The sequence below is a fragment of the Podarcis melisellensis genome, assembly GCF_964234715.1.
Source record: "Podarcis melisellensis genome assembly, chromosome: 11".
Classification (NCBI taxonomy): domain Eukaryota; kingdom Metazoa; phylum Chordata; class Lepidosauria; order Squamata; family Lacertidae; genus Podarcis; species Podarcis melisellensis.
This window is the reverse complement of record NC_138543.1, coordinates 32,294,925-32,308,495: the sequence shown is the minus strand read 5'-3', so window position 1 is coordinate 32,308,495 and position 13,571 is coordinate 32,294,925. Positions and strand designations below refer to the sequence as shown.

Sequence of the window (13,571 nt, the reverse complement as noted above, 5' to 3'; positions counted from 1 at the left end):
CAGTAGGCACTGTCCTTTGGGTGCCTAGAACAGTGGCAAATATGTACTTCTGCCTTGTACAGTTAAGTCTGAGATCATGCACCTTGGGTTAGATAGCACTAAGGTCTTCCGGCCATTGATTAATTGCTGGGGGAAATTGTCTTTCTAGCGTTGAAATGTGAAACTTTACAGTGCTGTGAAAGTTTGTAGCATGCAATTCCTCTTGACATTGAGACAGGTCCTGAAGCAGAGTCATATAGAGTCATGTACTGAGCAGTCGCATTTGCACTCTCAAATCATTTCCAAAGCACTGTCTTGTTGCAACTCTACAAGAAGCCCTGTCCTAATTGTGAGTGAGAGCCTGGAGGTAAGGTGGATACTTGAGGGTGGTTTAGTCCATGTCAGGCTGGAGATGCAGGACCATGGATAGCTCCAAGTTGGTTTGGCAAGGTATGAGGCTTTTTAGCCCACTTTTGCCAGATTATCCCTTCATAGCCCCACCCCATTCCTGAAGAATTGAATGTCTTAACAGAGTAGTTTCTTGGCCTGGAGCCTAGCATTCTGTCATCTCCTACCTTGTGCATTGTCTGTGCTGGCAAAACCTGGAGAGGATAGGAAGCTAGTCCATAGCTAATTCCAAAGTTTAACTATGAACTTCATTTCTAGTATTATGAAATTATTGCCTACTTTCTCCACGTCATGCACAATTGTATTGAGATTTCTGGCTCAGGAAGTGCCATTTCTGAGGGTTCCACTTCAGGTATCTCCAGCTTAAAAGTATCTGAGTGAATAGGCTCTGATTTAGGCTTGGTGTTTGGGCCTAAATATGGATTCAGCACTTTTTTGGCTTATCCTGCTGAACTTCCCGATCGTGATAGTCATTGAGTACTGTTCTCAACCACTGGGTGACCTGTTTCCATCTGCCCCCCCCCCGCTTTGTCTTACTCTGTGGTAAGTTTTTGGAGACTAGGATGTTCTAGCAGGTGGCATGTGAGAGAGAGAGAGAGAGAGAGAGAGAGAGAGAGAGAGAGAGAGAGAGGGTAGAATTGGGGACTCTCTTCTGCACCTGATTTGGACTGCAGAAGTCAAGTAGGGTTACTCATCTTTGGCTTACTCCAAGGTAGGCTTCACCCCTTGGGGACTTAGACGAGCTAGCAGATGGACCAAGGTGGAGTCTTTATGCTGCAGATACTTGAACTGTAGCCTTGCTCCTGAATGGGGTTTGGAACAGGTGTAATTTTAAGCTGTCTTAAATGAAGCTGGTGTACATTACACTGGCTTCCCATAGTTAGGACTGCACCATACTACAGTATATTGTTCCTGGAATCCTTTGTAAACTTCTGGCCACCACACAACAAAAATGATAGCATAGAAAAATGCAAACAAAATCAAGGGGCTGCAGCAACACTACAGGCACTCTGAGGAAACAGAGTTTAATTTACACCACCCTTTTCGCTGGTTTATATTCTGCCAGGTTCCCAGGTCACATGACCAAGCTGAACAGAGTTAGGATTCAGTGTCAGTCTCCCTGCCCACTCCTGCTATACCCTTAGAATTCCCCTTTTTGGAGACTTGCACTGGCTGATCCTGAGATCAACCACATCCTCACTCACTCATTCTGGTGAATCTGGGTTGAGGTTGAGGATTTCACTCCATTTAAGAAAATAAAGTGTAGAAAGGTATATGATATCGTGCAACAATTAGAATTCTGGGTACAGACTGCCACACCTCAAAATGATATTACAGAATTATTGCTTTAATTTTTGTTGTTGACCACTTTGCACTCACTGAGGAAAGGCAGGGTGTAAACATTTTAAATAAATAGCTCACAGGACCGTGACACCAGGTTGTCTGCAACATGGCATTATTAAAGTTCAAGTTGCCTTTGCAGAATAAAGTTGCTTTTTATTTTATTCATTTATTTCCTCACATGCACTGGATAGCTCAGTACAAAGTATCTTGCGGTATCAGTCCGACGAGGCAGCTGGGCTCACAACCAACATACCCAGCGGCTGGAAATTAAAATAACTACAGCAACCAGACGTCCCTCCATTTTTAGCTGTGTGATGTCGACAGGAAAAGGGTTCCTTGAAGCAGAGATTCCACATTAAAACAAACCAGGTTTTCTGCAGCCAAGGTTCAAAAACTAACTGAAAAAGCCTTTTTACAGCCAAGGCCTCCCCTGCCCTCAGGAAGGATTTTCTTCTTCTCTTTGGAGAGGGCACTGACAGATAATGCAGAGCACACTCTCATAATCTGCATGGGATCCTTTAATTTGCTCCATCTGTGCTTCTCAGGGTTTCTAGATAATTCCTATACTCAAGGAAGATAGCTGTGGTGTTTCTTTTTTTAATTTACATTTTGAGAAGCATTACGTTTTCACTTGTATCAAATGGTAAGATTTGGAAGAAAAGAAATTATTTTCAATCACCATCTCTTCCAGATTCTGAATGTCGAACTCGTGAACACTTTGAGGACCAAAGTCCATATTGCCTTATAGGTTTCCCTCTGAGGGCTGCGTACCAGTGGTGGGTGAGATGAGAAACAAACGTGAGTGGGGCATTTGATATGACTCTTACCTTCATACAACAGACTATATTAAGGTTACCAGATGTCCCTGTTTCCCAGTGACAGTCCCCAGATTTACAAATCAGTCCCCATACAAAATCCATTGAAGTTGAAAAGTGTCCCCAGATTCATTGAAAAAAAATCTGGTAACCTTAGACTATATTCCAGCCATGCAACAGTCAGAGTTTCTTCCCCACCATCTCTCCATCTTCCATGCAGGTAATCAAGAGGCATTATCACAGTGAAGGACACATTCCAGCTACCAGAAAGCATTCAGGGTGTTTGTGGCCTGAGGAGAGTATTCAGGATGAAACAGAGAAGCTTGGATCCTGAATCTGAGGGTCCTTACCCATGGTCAAAAAAACCTGTTTTGAAGCTCTGTCCAACTGTGCATTGAGTACTCATTGAACTCTACAGTCCAGACTCAAAATCAAATTTTAAAGGAAAGTAGGCAGAAGAGAGCTATGGTTTATTTAAACTTGTGTCACAAAACTACACATCAAATGCCACTCCATCTTTGGGTCCCCATATATTGTTGGGTTTGTTGTCGTTTAGTCATGTCCGACTCTTCGTGACCCCATGGACCAGAGCACTCCAGGCACTCCTGTCTTCCACTGCTTCCCGCAGTTTGGTCAGACTCATGCTTGTTGAGTCATGTTTGTTTGTTGGGTTACAACCCCCATAATCCGGTGTGTGTGTGTCCAACAATATCAGAGAACCAAGGATGGGAAATGATGCTCTACCCAAGGCATAGACAAACTCCGGCCCTCCAGATGTTTTGAGCCTACATTTCCCATCATCCCTGACCACTGGTCCTGTTAGCTAGGGATGATGGGAGTTGTAGTTCCAAAATATCTGGCGGACTGGAGTTTGCCTATGCCTGCTCTCCCCTTTCTCACAGGATTTCAAAATAATGTCTCATGGCTATGTCTGCCTGGTTTATCATTGTTTCAAAATTACGGTTAGCTCTTGGCCTCGTCTTTTGCTCTAGAGAGTCTAAATAATAAAGACAAGTCCATAGATGCTGAATTTAAATTTTGGGCTATAAATGAGTGTAGAGTCAAATTCACTTTTGCAGATCCAAATAATCACTTGCTAAGTGTCCCAAATGGGTCAGCTGTTGCCAATTGCTCTCAATGTCAGCAATGTTTTATTATACTTTAAAATTTTGTAGTGAGGCAAATGGAGCATATGGGAAGCTGGGGTATAAATGTTTTAACAAACCATCTTCCTGTTAGCTCAGTAAGTGCTGCAGATCAAGTGGTCTTGAGAAATTGGTTTACAGTTCTGGACCTTGCAAACCATGAAAATGACAAGAGTGGGCTGTCACTGTAAAACAGGGTAAACTTCTTGGGTTCAAAGGAGGTCACACTTTTATATGGTGACCTCTTTACAGTTCTGAAAATAAAGTTAATTGTACGATTTTTAGGGGGAGGTCACAGCCGATGTCTTGCATCTAGACTAAGTTGGTGACACTAAGTTTGAAACCAATGGGAATTAAGTAATGACTAAATTGATTTCAGTGGAACTTAAGTATAACTAACTTGCATATAAACTATAAAGTACATGACTATTGGGAAATATAGTTTGTTAAGGGTGCTGGGAATTGTAGTTCTGCGAGGGGTAAACTACAGTTACAAGAATTATTTGGGAGACGTCATGCACTTTAAATGTAGAGAGTGATATACAGGCATCTGGAAGCAACCCCCATTGATCTAGGGTTGCCATATTTCAAAAAGTGAAAATCCGGACATAAAAATTGAGCATTTTTTTTTTTAGTTTTGGAAATTCCGAATGTATGGCAACCCTACATTGATCTTAGTGGAACTTCTCAATAATTGCTTATAGGAATGCCCGGTTTGTCTGGATCTCACCCAGTAGCTTGGATCCTAAGTTGATCATCCATGTAAAATGAGGGAGTGATTGCTGTAACTCATCACTTCTCATAATATTCCAAAGAGTTTCCCAAACACAGCAGTAGCAGTAGTTTTTCAGTGGAGGACGGGACTGCAAAGGTAAGGAGGAGATAGGAAAGCACAATTCCAGTCCATTAAATCTGTTCCAACTCATGGAAGGGAAGCTGGGATCCAAGTTATTGGCAAGAAGATTCTATCAATAAATAGAAAAATTTCACACAAAGTCTGCCCATCCATCCATCCATCCATCCCAGAGCCGGCCCACCAATGAGGTAGGGTAAAAACCTGCCTCAGGCAGCAGAAACACAAGAGTCCACTGGCAGAACACCACCCCTCTTTCTGGTGCATGACATTGCTGTTAATCTTCCCAACCTTGGGGTGGAGAAGACAAATGGCATCACCTTGTGGAACACTCCAGCTCTCACCGGGTTCTGCGAGAATTGGATGTTTCTGTGTGCAGCATTGTTGCTTGTCTCTCCCACCTCGGGGCAGGGAAGTCAAGTGGTAGTTCCTTGTGGAATGCCCTGGCTCTTGCCAAGTTCCGTAAGAGGGGGGCATTCTGGTGGCAGCGGAAGTGATGGGGGAGGGGCTTGGCAGCAAGGGAGGCAGGGAGTAGCACCTTCCCATTTTGCCTCAGGTGGCGAAACAGGATGGGCCACACCATATCCATAAATCCATTCCTAGATAAATAGATAGATGTTACTGTTTTATATGTGTGTTTTTTAAAAAATTGTAGAATGTATTTATGTTTAAGTTTTTATATGCAAGTTGCTTCAATACCTTTTAGATAACAAGTGACCAATAATTCTAAATAATAATAATAATAATAATAATAATAATAATAATAATAATAATAGATAATAATAGATAATAAATATTTTACTTACTTATTAGATGATACATTTCAGTGATGTGACAATGAAATAGTGCCCCACTTGATATGCCCGTGGGTGTTTACAATGGAAAACGCACTAGTACTTTAGGTAGTATACAGTTCCTTAGAAATGCCACTGCTTTTGGAATTCACAGATTTCAGTTTGCCAGTCAAGGCGTGGGAATAATAGAGTTTCCCTGACATTTTAAATTAGCAACAGATGACCCAGATCTGACTCCTTACAATGTCCTTCCAGAGTCCAATTCTGTATGATGACGAGTGCTGACCTTTCCATGAACAATCTCCATTTTCTCACTCCTCATGTCTGTTCCTCCAGGCAAAAAAAACAATATCTCAATGTACGACTGTAATTTTGCTGTAGAGGAGACAGCTGAACCGTCATCTTGTTTGCTGTTCTGAGAATTTCTTCCCTGCACATGCTATTAATTTGTGGAATTAATATACAATATTCTTATTGCATGGTGGTCTTTGAGCCATGCAACTCCCAAATCCATGACTTTTCTTTTAAACAACTCACTGCTTTGCAGACATTTATTTGAAGGTAATTTTACTTGCAACTGGTGGAATAGGTAACACTTCTGTTCACATTCAGAATTGGGTTGTACCTAGTGCTGCCTCAGAACATGGAACCAATGGAAGCCTATGGAAGATTAAATTATTTTAAGTGTCTAGGTGGAGAAAAACCAACAGGTCAGTCACGTTTATGTTCATGACATTATTACCGGTGCTTATTGTTTAGGTTTAGGAAATAACTTCTCAGAGAACTTGATCAGAAAGAATAATAAAGGTAATGTGGAAGAGATAACAAGAACTGAAAGGAAAGATATGAAGATGAAGAATAAAAATGAGCACTACAAAAGGGGCCACAAATGGATTAAAATAGAAATAAATTAATTAGGGTCCATAATCATAATGAGGGCATTATGATCACTCTTTTTTAAAAAGTGATTTTAATAAACGCTTCTAAAAAAGTAACAGGTGCCTTTCTGTCACAACTGCCTCCCTCTAGTCCTTGGGCATGAAGACATCTTCTTCTCTAAAAATGGAACAACTGTAGTTGGTACAGAGCTTAGTCCTTTCAGTTCAAAATATAATGTGAAACTGGCCTGATCCAATTTCAGGCACTGCTACACATTTTGTATGCCTATTGAGTGATATCCAGTGTTACTCTTACTCAGACTAGGCTCAATGAAATTGATTTTAATGGGTCTACTCTGAGTAAGACCTAGATGTCACCATTTGCTTTTTAAAACATCACACACACACACACACACACACACACACAGGGATATGGCCAAGTAGAAACAGAAAATTAAAAATAATAACGGTAAAGAAATGAGAGGAAATTTAAATGCAATGATGTTTTGTTGTGAACTCTCTTCTGCAGTGGTTAACACTGTGAGGTGAAAAACTGGCAGCCAAAAAGGAGGTGCAATATATAGATTCATTTGCCAAGAAACAACTAGGTTGTTACGATTTCAAAAGAGGTTCTTTCCCCCATTATGACAGGTAACAGCAGAATCTGGCTTTATGTCGGACAGGAAAACAGTCAGATTGGTTTCCTCTAGTGAACGTTCTATTTGAAATGTTTGGTTCTCATTGATAGCTCCTTTCTGAACACTATGAGAATTGGGCCTTTTAGTGTCATGGCACATAGCCTTTGGAATTCCCTCCCCTTCAATATTGTTTGTGTTGCATATTTGACAGCTACTGAAGACCTTCCTCTTCCAAGAAGACTTTTAAGTACTAGATGTTTTCCCCAGTCTGCATCTGCATTGGAATTGTTTTTAGGTATTGTAACTCTTTAATCATTTGTGTGCCTTGGGATCCTTTGGGAGGAAAGGCGACATATAAATTTCATAAATAATCAAATATGTTAATACCTATTGTTTTGATTTTTATGCTCCTCCTCCTCTAAGGAGCTGAGAATAGTATACATAGTCCTGCCAATTTATTCTGACATCAATCCTGGGAGGTAGGTTAGACTGAGAGATAGTTACTGCCCACAAACACGCAGTGAGCTTCATAGCTGAGTGGTGATTTGAACCCAGGTTTCCTATCTTCCTGCTTCATAGCACTGGACCAAACCCCTCCTTTCCCCCTGTTCTTTGTAATTAAAAGCTGTTGTTTCAGGCACAATCTGTATCATATTTTGCTAACCTATATGATGTTTGTCTCTTCACGGACTTGATTGTTCTAAAGAAATAAGACATATTTCTACATAGCTGAGGCCATTATTTGAAATGCAGACCAAAAACGAATTTAAAAAGGAACATAAATAAAAACTCTATTTTATGTATGTATCATATAAACAGTAAAAATATTTACATTACTTAATTTTATGTGAATCTGTTCCCAGATGAGAGTGGAAAACTAGATTCCCATCTTAGTTGTAAACCATCTTCACGATTTTGAATGAATGTATCCCCCGGGGTGTGATAAATAAAATCCAGTAGACTGAAGCCAAGATAAACTTCTCAAAATTGAAACCTTTCACATTGTTGGAAGCATCATTTCAAGGATTTTCCAAAAAGTGTTAGGGAGTAACACTGGAGATTTCTAATTAACCCTTTTGTTACAACTGTGAATCGTCTTATCTGCGGCATTTTGCTGCCTGAGGTTAAGGGCAAGAAGGTGCCCACATCTGCGGAAACCGGTTGGACAAAACAAGTGACTCTAACTTCAACATAGGCAATGGGACAGTTTCTTCTACAGCACCTTACAGCAGTGAATTCACAGAGCTGATGGCCAATATGGATTGGGAGGGAGTTGCAAAGGGTAGATAAAGGGACCCCTGACCATTAGAGGTCCTGTCATGGATGACTCTGGGATTGTGGTGCTCATGCCACACTAAAGGACCAATTCATTTATCGTACGTGGTGGACCTCCTGATAAGATGGTGTCTGCAGGGTGCCCTCTCTGGCAAAGTGCAGTGATTAGCTGGGTATGTAAGGGTTCAGTTGAAAAACCACTTTTGTCTATAAAAAAGGAAAGATGTCTCCGTTTTTAGGATTGCTAATTCATATTATAGCAAAGTATATGGAGAAAAAGGTTGGTGAGGATTATTTCTTTTAGTGTGGCCATTGAAATTGTAACCTGAATTGTGGCCAAAGACATCCCAGATAGCTTCAAAAGAAGGTGCATTAAACTCAGTCCTTAATCTGGGACATCTTACAAAAACCCTCTTAGTGCTGGGGTGGTCTCTAAATGTTCTTGGCAGTATTGGCTTCATAAGACAAATTCCAATAAAGCAAAAAACGTTCTCAAAACTGATAAATGAAAGCCAATGAAAACAACAGAAAAAGCTTAAAGTACCGTATCTAGTCTAAGAACTTTGTTCTCTTTTGGAGCTTGTCATACCTTGAGTTTCTTTTTCACTGGATCAAAAAGAGTGGGACTGCAAGTGAGCATAGCCTGTTCCCTTCTCTGTGTAGCACCAGAGCCAGGCCACCTGGCCTCACAATGCTGACTTTGGTGTTCTCACAATCTCTTAACTCAGTATGTGGCCTAGTTTTCTCTCAGTTAATTCAAAGTTGTGACCGAATGTTCAAAGCAACTTTATTAAGCACATAGAGGGCTAAAAATATTGCTTCAGTTGCAAGAATGTATTTGAGTGGGGGCATGATTTTTATTTTTTCTGTTTATCATTTTCTTCTCAAAAATTCTCTGATGTGATTTAATGGAAAAAATCACAATAAAAACTATATATATATATATATATATACACACACACACACACACACACACACACACACACACACACACACACACCAGTATATATATGTGTGTGTGTGTATGTGTGTGTGTGTGTGTGTCTGTCTGTCTGTCTGTCTATCTATCTATCATCTATCTATCATCTATCTATCTATCTATCTATCATCTATCTATCTATCTATCATCATCTATCATCTAATTGGAAATAATTCCACTATAAAAACAATTCCACACACACACACACACACACACACACACACACACAATTATAGACAATTTCAAATTTAGTGTAGATACAAACTGGGGTATGGATCCCCAAGTAAAAGGCTTGTTGAAAAAGGAAGGTCTTCAGTAGGCTCCAAAATGACTAAATAGAGTTGAAGTCTGTCTGATATGTAAAGGGAGGACATTCCAAAGGGCATGTGCTACCACACTAAAGATCCTGTTCCTATATTGTATGGAATGGACCTTCTGATAAGGTGGTATCTGAGGAGGTCCTCTCCTGCAGAGTGCAGTGATGGAGTGAGTATGCAAAGGGTGAGATGATACTTTAGGTATCCTGGTCCCAAGCTGAATAGAGTTCCGTATGCTAAAATAAATATTTAACTCTCTAGTAATTATTTGAGTAGCGTCATAACATGGTGGTGGTGGTCTGCCCCAGTTCAGCTGTTGCATTTTACACTAGCTGCAGCTTCAGGGTCAACCTCACACAGAGATTCTTCAGCTCCTCCTCCTGCTTCTGGTATCTTTTCCACTTCATTGGAAGAATGAAGACTTATATTTAAAAACATATATAACAATGCAATGCTTCCTAAGGATGATAAAGCCCCATTAAGTTCCTAACCTTCAAAATACTTCTACCAGGGATGATTTACTGAAATGAATGACACTCATCTCTAATTGCATGGATTAAAGATGGAAGATGGAAGTGTCACATTCCTCCCCCTCATCACAACTGGGCTGCTGTACCTTTAATAAATTTATGTCTGGCAGACGTTTTGCAGATGAAACTTCTACATGATCACTGTGCCTTTTTTCTCGAAGAGCTGCTACTGTTTAGTTTCTGTCTGCCAGGCCAAGAACCTTATCAGGGAAAAGTTGACAACTGTGACTGCCAGGTCAATATTAGTGATGGTTTTTAATAAAAAGTTGTGGAGTTGAACTGCCACCCGAACAAAGACTGATGAAGTATTTTATGGTGCAAACACCACGTCTTTCCAGATTATCAGTAGCACAGATTATGGCAGGTAACCGCAAAATAATCCCACAGTGACTGTGAATCAAATTACAGTAAGGCAAGGGAAAAAAGCTGATTCATATTTTCATTTGGATGGACTTTAGTGAAAGAATTTACTTCTGGTGGGACTGTTTCAGTGGTAAAACACCACTTCCTGTAAATGTCTATACTTCCATCTGGGTTGTGTTAGGATGGAAAAAGGGTTTTCCTCTGTATCCTGCTAGCAACTCTTTCAACAGTAGACCTTAAAATATAATAAGTATTCTTTCTCCACATGTTCCAGTAAAATATTATTATGGCTGTTCTTTAGTCTAGTTATATTTAAGGCTGTTACCAACTTTCCCCATTAAAACAGGGGAGAAAGGTTTATGTACTGTTATGAATAGAGAGCTATTCTAAGGGCTCAGCGAGACTTTCAGTGGCAGACAAGGGGCCTACTGCTTTCCCCCTGTGAACTCCTCCTCACAACAAGCTGCTTCCCCCTATGATGCAACAAGCATGAGTGATAGGAAAGAGGTAGGCTGGGGTTCAGCACCACTTGCAGCTTCACAGTGGCAAAGGTTCCCTTCCTCCAAACCCTTCTTGTCTCTTATCTCCATGGCTGCTGCCGAATGTCTAGCTTGCTCTTGAGTATGAGGGGAATGCTCTTGAGTATGACTTTTTTTGGTACAGTATTGGATCAGATTGTTTTAGGTGTGATCTTTGCTGTCAACTGCGTTGTTTCTTCAGCTTGGAAACTGCCTTGTGTATAGTAATACAGTGGTACCTCTAGATGCGAACAGGATCCGTTCGCATCTAGAAACAAACGTAACCAGCGACGGCATGTCTGCGCATGTGCGCGCCACTCTTCGCCGCTTCTGCGCATGCGCGTGACGTCATTTTGAGCGTCTGCGCATGCGCAAGCGGTGAAACCCAGAAGTAATGTGCTCCGTTACTTCCGGGTTGCCGCGGAGCGCAACTCAAACGCACTCATCCCGAAGCACATTCAACCCAAGGTATGACTGTATAGAAAGGTGGTATACAAATTAAAAGTGAAGCAAAATGAAAAATAAGTGGTAATACATTTTCAAAAAAACCTCCTGTATTCTACCCACAATTAAATATACCTAATTGGACTGTGTCCAAACTGCAGAGGGCTTCAGATATTCAGATAGTATGGTAACAGAAAGTTTCTTTGGCCCTTTTGCAGAATATCGGCAGAGTAGATAGGTCCAAGAGTTTTTGCTTCTGGTTCTTAATTGTCTCCTTAGCTTTGAGAACTGGCACTTGGGATTTGGGAAACCCTAAGTCAGAATCAGGTTTAGGAGGACTCTCTGAAGCTCTGCTCCACACAGTCTACCCTCTCGCCATCAGTGTTTACACAGTTTTTATTGGCAGTGCTTTAACAGCACATATTTTCTTTGAACTTTACATCAGATAACAGGGTAGGTTATACTCAGAGCAAACCGAACCATTAGAGCCTGTAATAAATAATTATGAAACCGCTGGGGCTGAGAGATTTATCACAAAAGGAGGTAATATTTGTCAAGAAACTTTAAATTATGACCTGGCATGTTAGCATGGGTATAGAAATAAAGTCTGAAGTTTAAGAAAAAAATCATTACAAACACAGGATATGTTGAAGCAGATTGAAACTGGCTAAAGTATTATTTTATTATTTATATCAATTTATTCTGGGGTTCTTGTCTTTATTTAGCTATCTTGCCAGACTAGTTTGCAATAAAAGCTTGTGAAAGCCTGCAAATGTAGATAATTAACAAAGAAACACTGAAAAACAGGCAGGCAGATAAAAACAATTCAGTGCAGCACAACAACAGACAACAGTACCAACTACCGCAGAGTCCCCTGTTAAACATGAAGGTCTTCAACAGGTAATGGGGGAATGCATGAGCTGACTCTTCTTGCATTTCATTTTCTAGCTTTTCTTGAGTCAATGCATTAGCTTGCTTGTGTTGATGGTCATAGCCTCTCTGTGACATTTATTCCACCTTGTGGCTTGTGACTATTTCTGATACTTTATATTAAATTGGGTTGTACAGTCCTGCTGGACTAGAATAAAGATCTACCTCAGCCTGCACCAACCTTATGTGCTACAGATGTTTTGGACAGCAATTCCCATTGTCCTAGGGGTCTATTGTGTTCAGTGTTCAAGGAATTAGTGTTGAGTCTTCTTCTGGCTGGAGCTGCACTCTCCTCTATCATTTGAGGCTCAAGTGGCTTCACGGAGCAAGGAGTGCTTACTTCCGGCTCCCCCTTGTCATGATGCTCTTCCTGGGAAGCAGGGGGAGATAGCACCTAGGTGACCCTTGATGCCATAGTTAGTAGTAGAGTCCAGAGTAACTAACAGATTGAGGTTGAAACCTGACAAGACAGAAGTACTGTTTTGGGGAGGCAGGGGGCGGGCAGGTGTGTTCAAATATATAAAAGGATGTCACATAGAGGAGGGAGAAAGGTTGTTTTCTGCTGCTCCAGAGAAGTGGACACGGAGCAATGGATCCAAACTACAAGAAAGAAGATTCCACCTAAACATTAGGAAGAACTTCCTGACAGTGAGAGCTGTTTGACAGTGGAATTTGCTGTAGTAGAGTCCAGAGTAACTAACAGATTGAGGTTGAAACCTGACAAGACAGAAGTACTGTTTTGGGGAGGCAGGGGGCGGGCAGGTGTGTTCAAATATATAAAAGGATGTCACATAGAGGAGGGAGAAAGGTTGTTTTCTGCTGCTCCAGAGAAGTGGACACGGAGCAATGGATCCAAACTACAAGAAAGAAGATTCCACCTAAACATTAGGAAGAACTTCCTGACAGTGAGAGCTGTTTGACAGTGGAATTTGCTGCCAAGGAGTGTGGCGGAGTCTCCTTCTTTGGAGGTCTTTAAGCAGAGGCTTGGCAACCATATGTCAGGAGTGCTCTGATGGTGTTTCCTGCTTGGCAGGGGGTTGGACTCGATGGCCCTTGTGGTCTCTTCCAACTCTATGATTCTATGATTCTATGACTCCCTGGTCCTGAATGGGGTAACTGTGCCCCTGAAGGACCAGGTGTGCAGCCTGGGAGTAATTTTGGACTCACAGCTGTCCATGGAGGCACAGGTTAATTCTGTGTCCAGGGCAGCTGTCTCCCAGCTCCATCTGGTATGCAGGCTGAGACCCTACCTGCCCGCAGACTGTCTCACCAGAGTGCTGCATGCTGTAGTGCAGGGATGTCCAACATGTTGATCATGATCTACTGTTTGATCTCTGTGAGGATTTGGTAGATTATGGTTG

The 13,571-nt window shown here is 41.2% G+C and overlaps 1 long non-coding RNA gene across 1 annotated transcript in view; it reads left to right on the top strand.

Moving 5' to 3' along the window:
• Positions 1–293: 293 nt before the first annotated feature.
• The window catches only part of LOC309379939, a 61,173-nt gene continuing 47,895 nt past the window's right edge, over positions 294–13,571 (top strand). Inside the window, exon 1 of the long non-coding RNA XR_014172691.1 lies at positions 294–346. This is a non-coding gene — a long non-coding RNA (uncharacterized lncRNA). The remainder of the gene's footprint in view (positions 347–13,571) is intronic.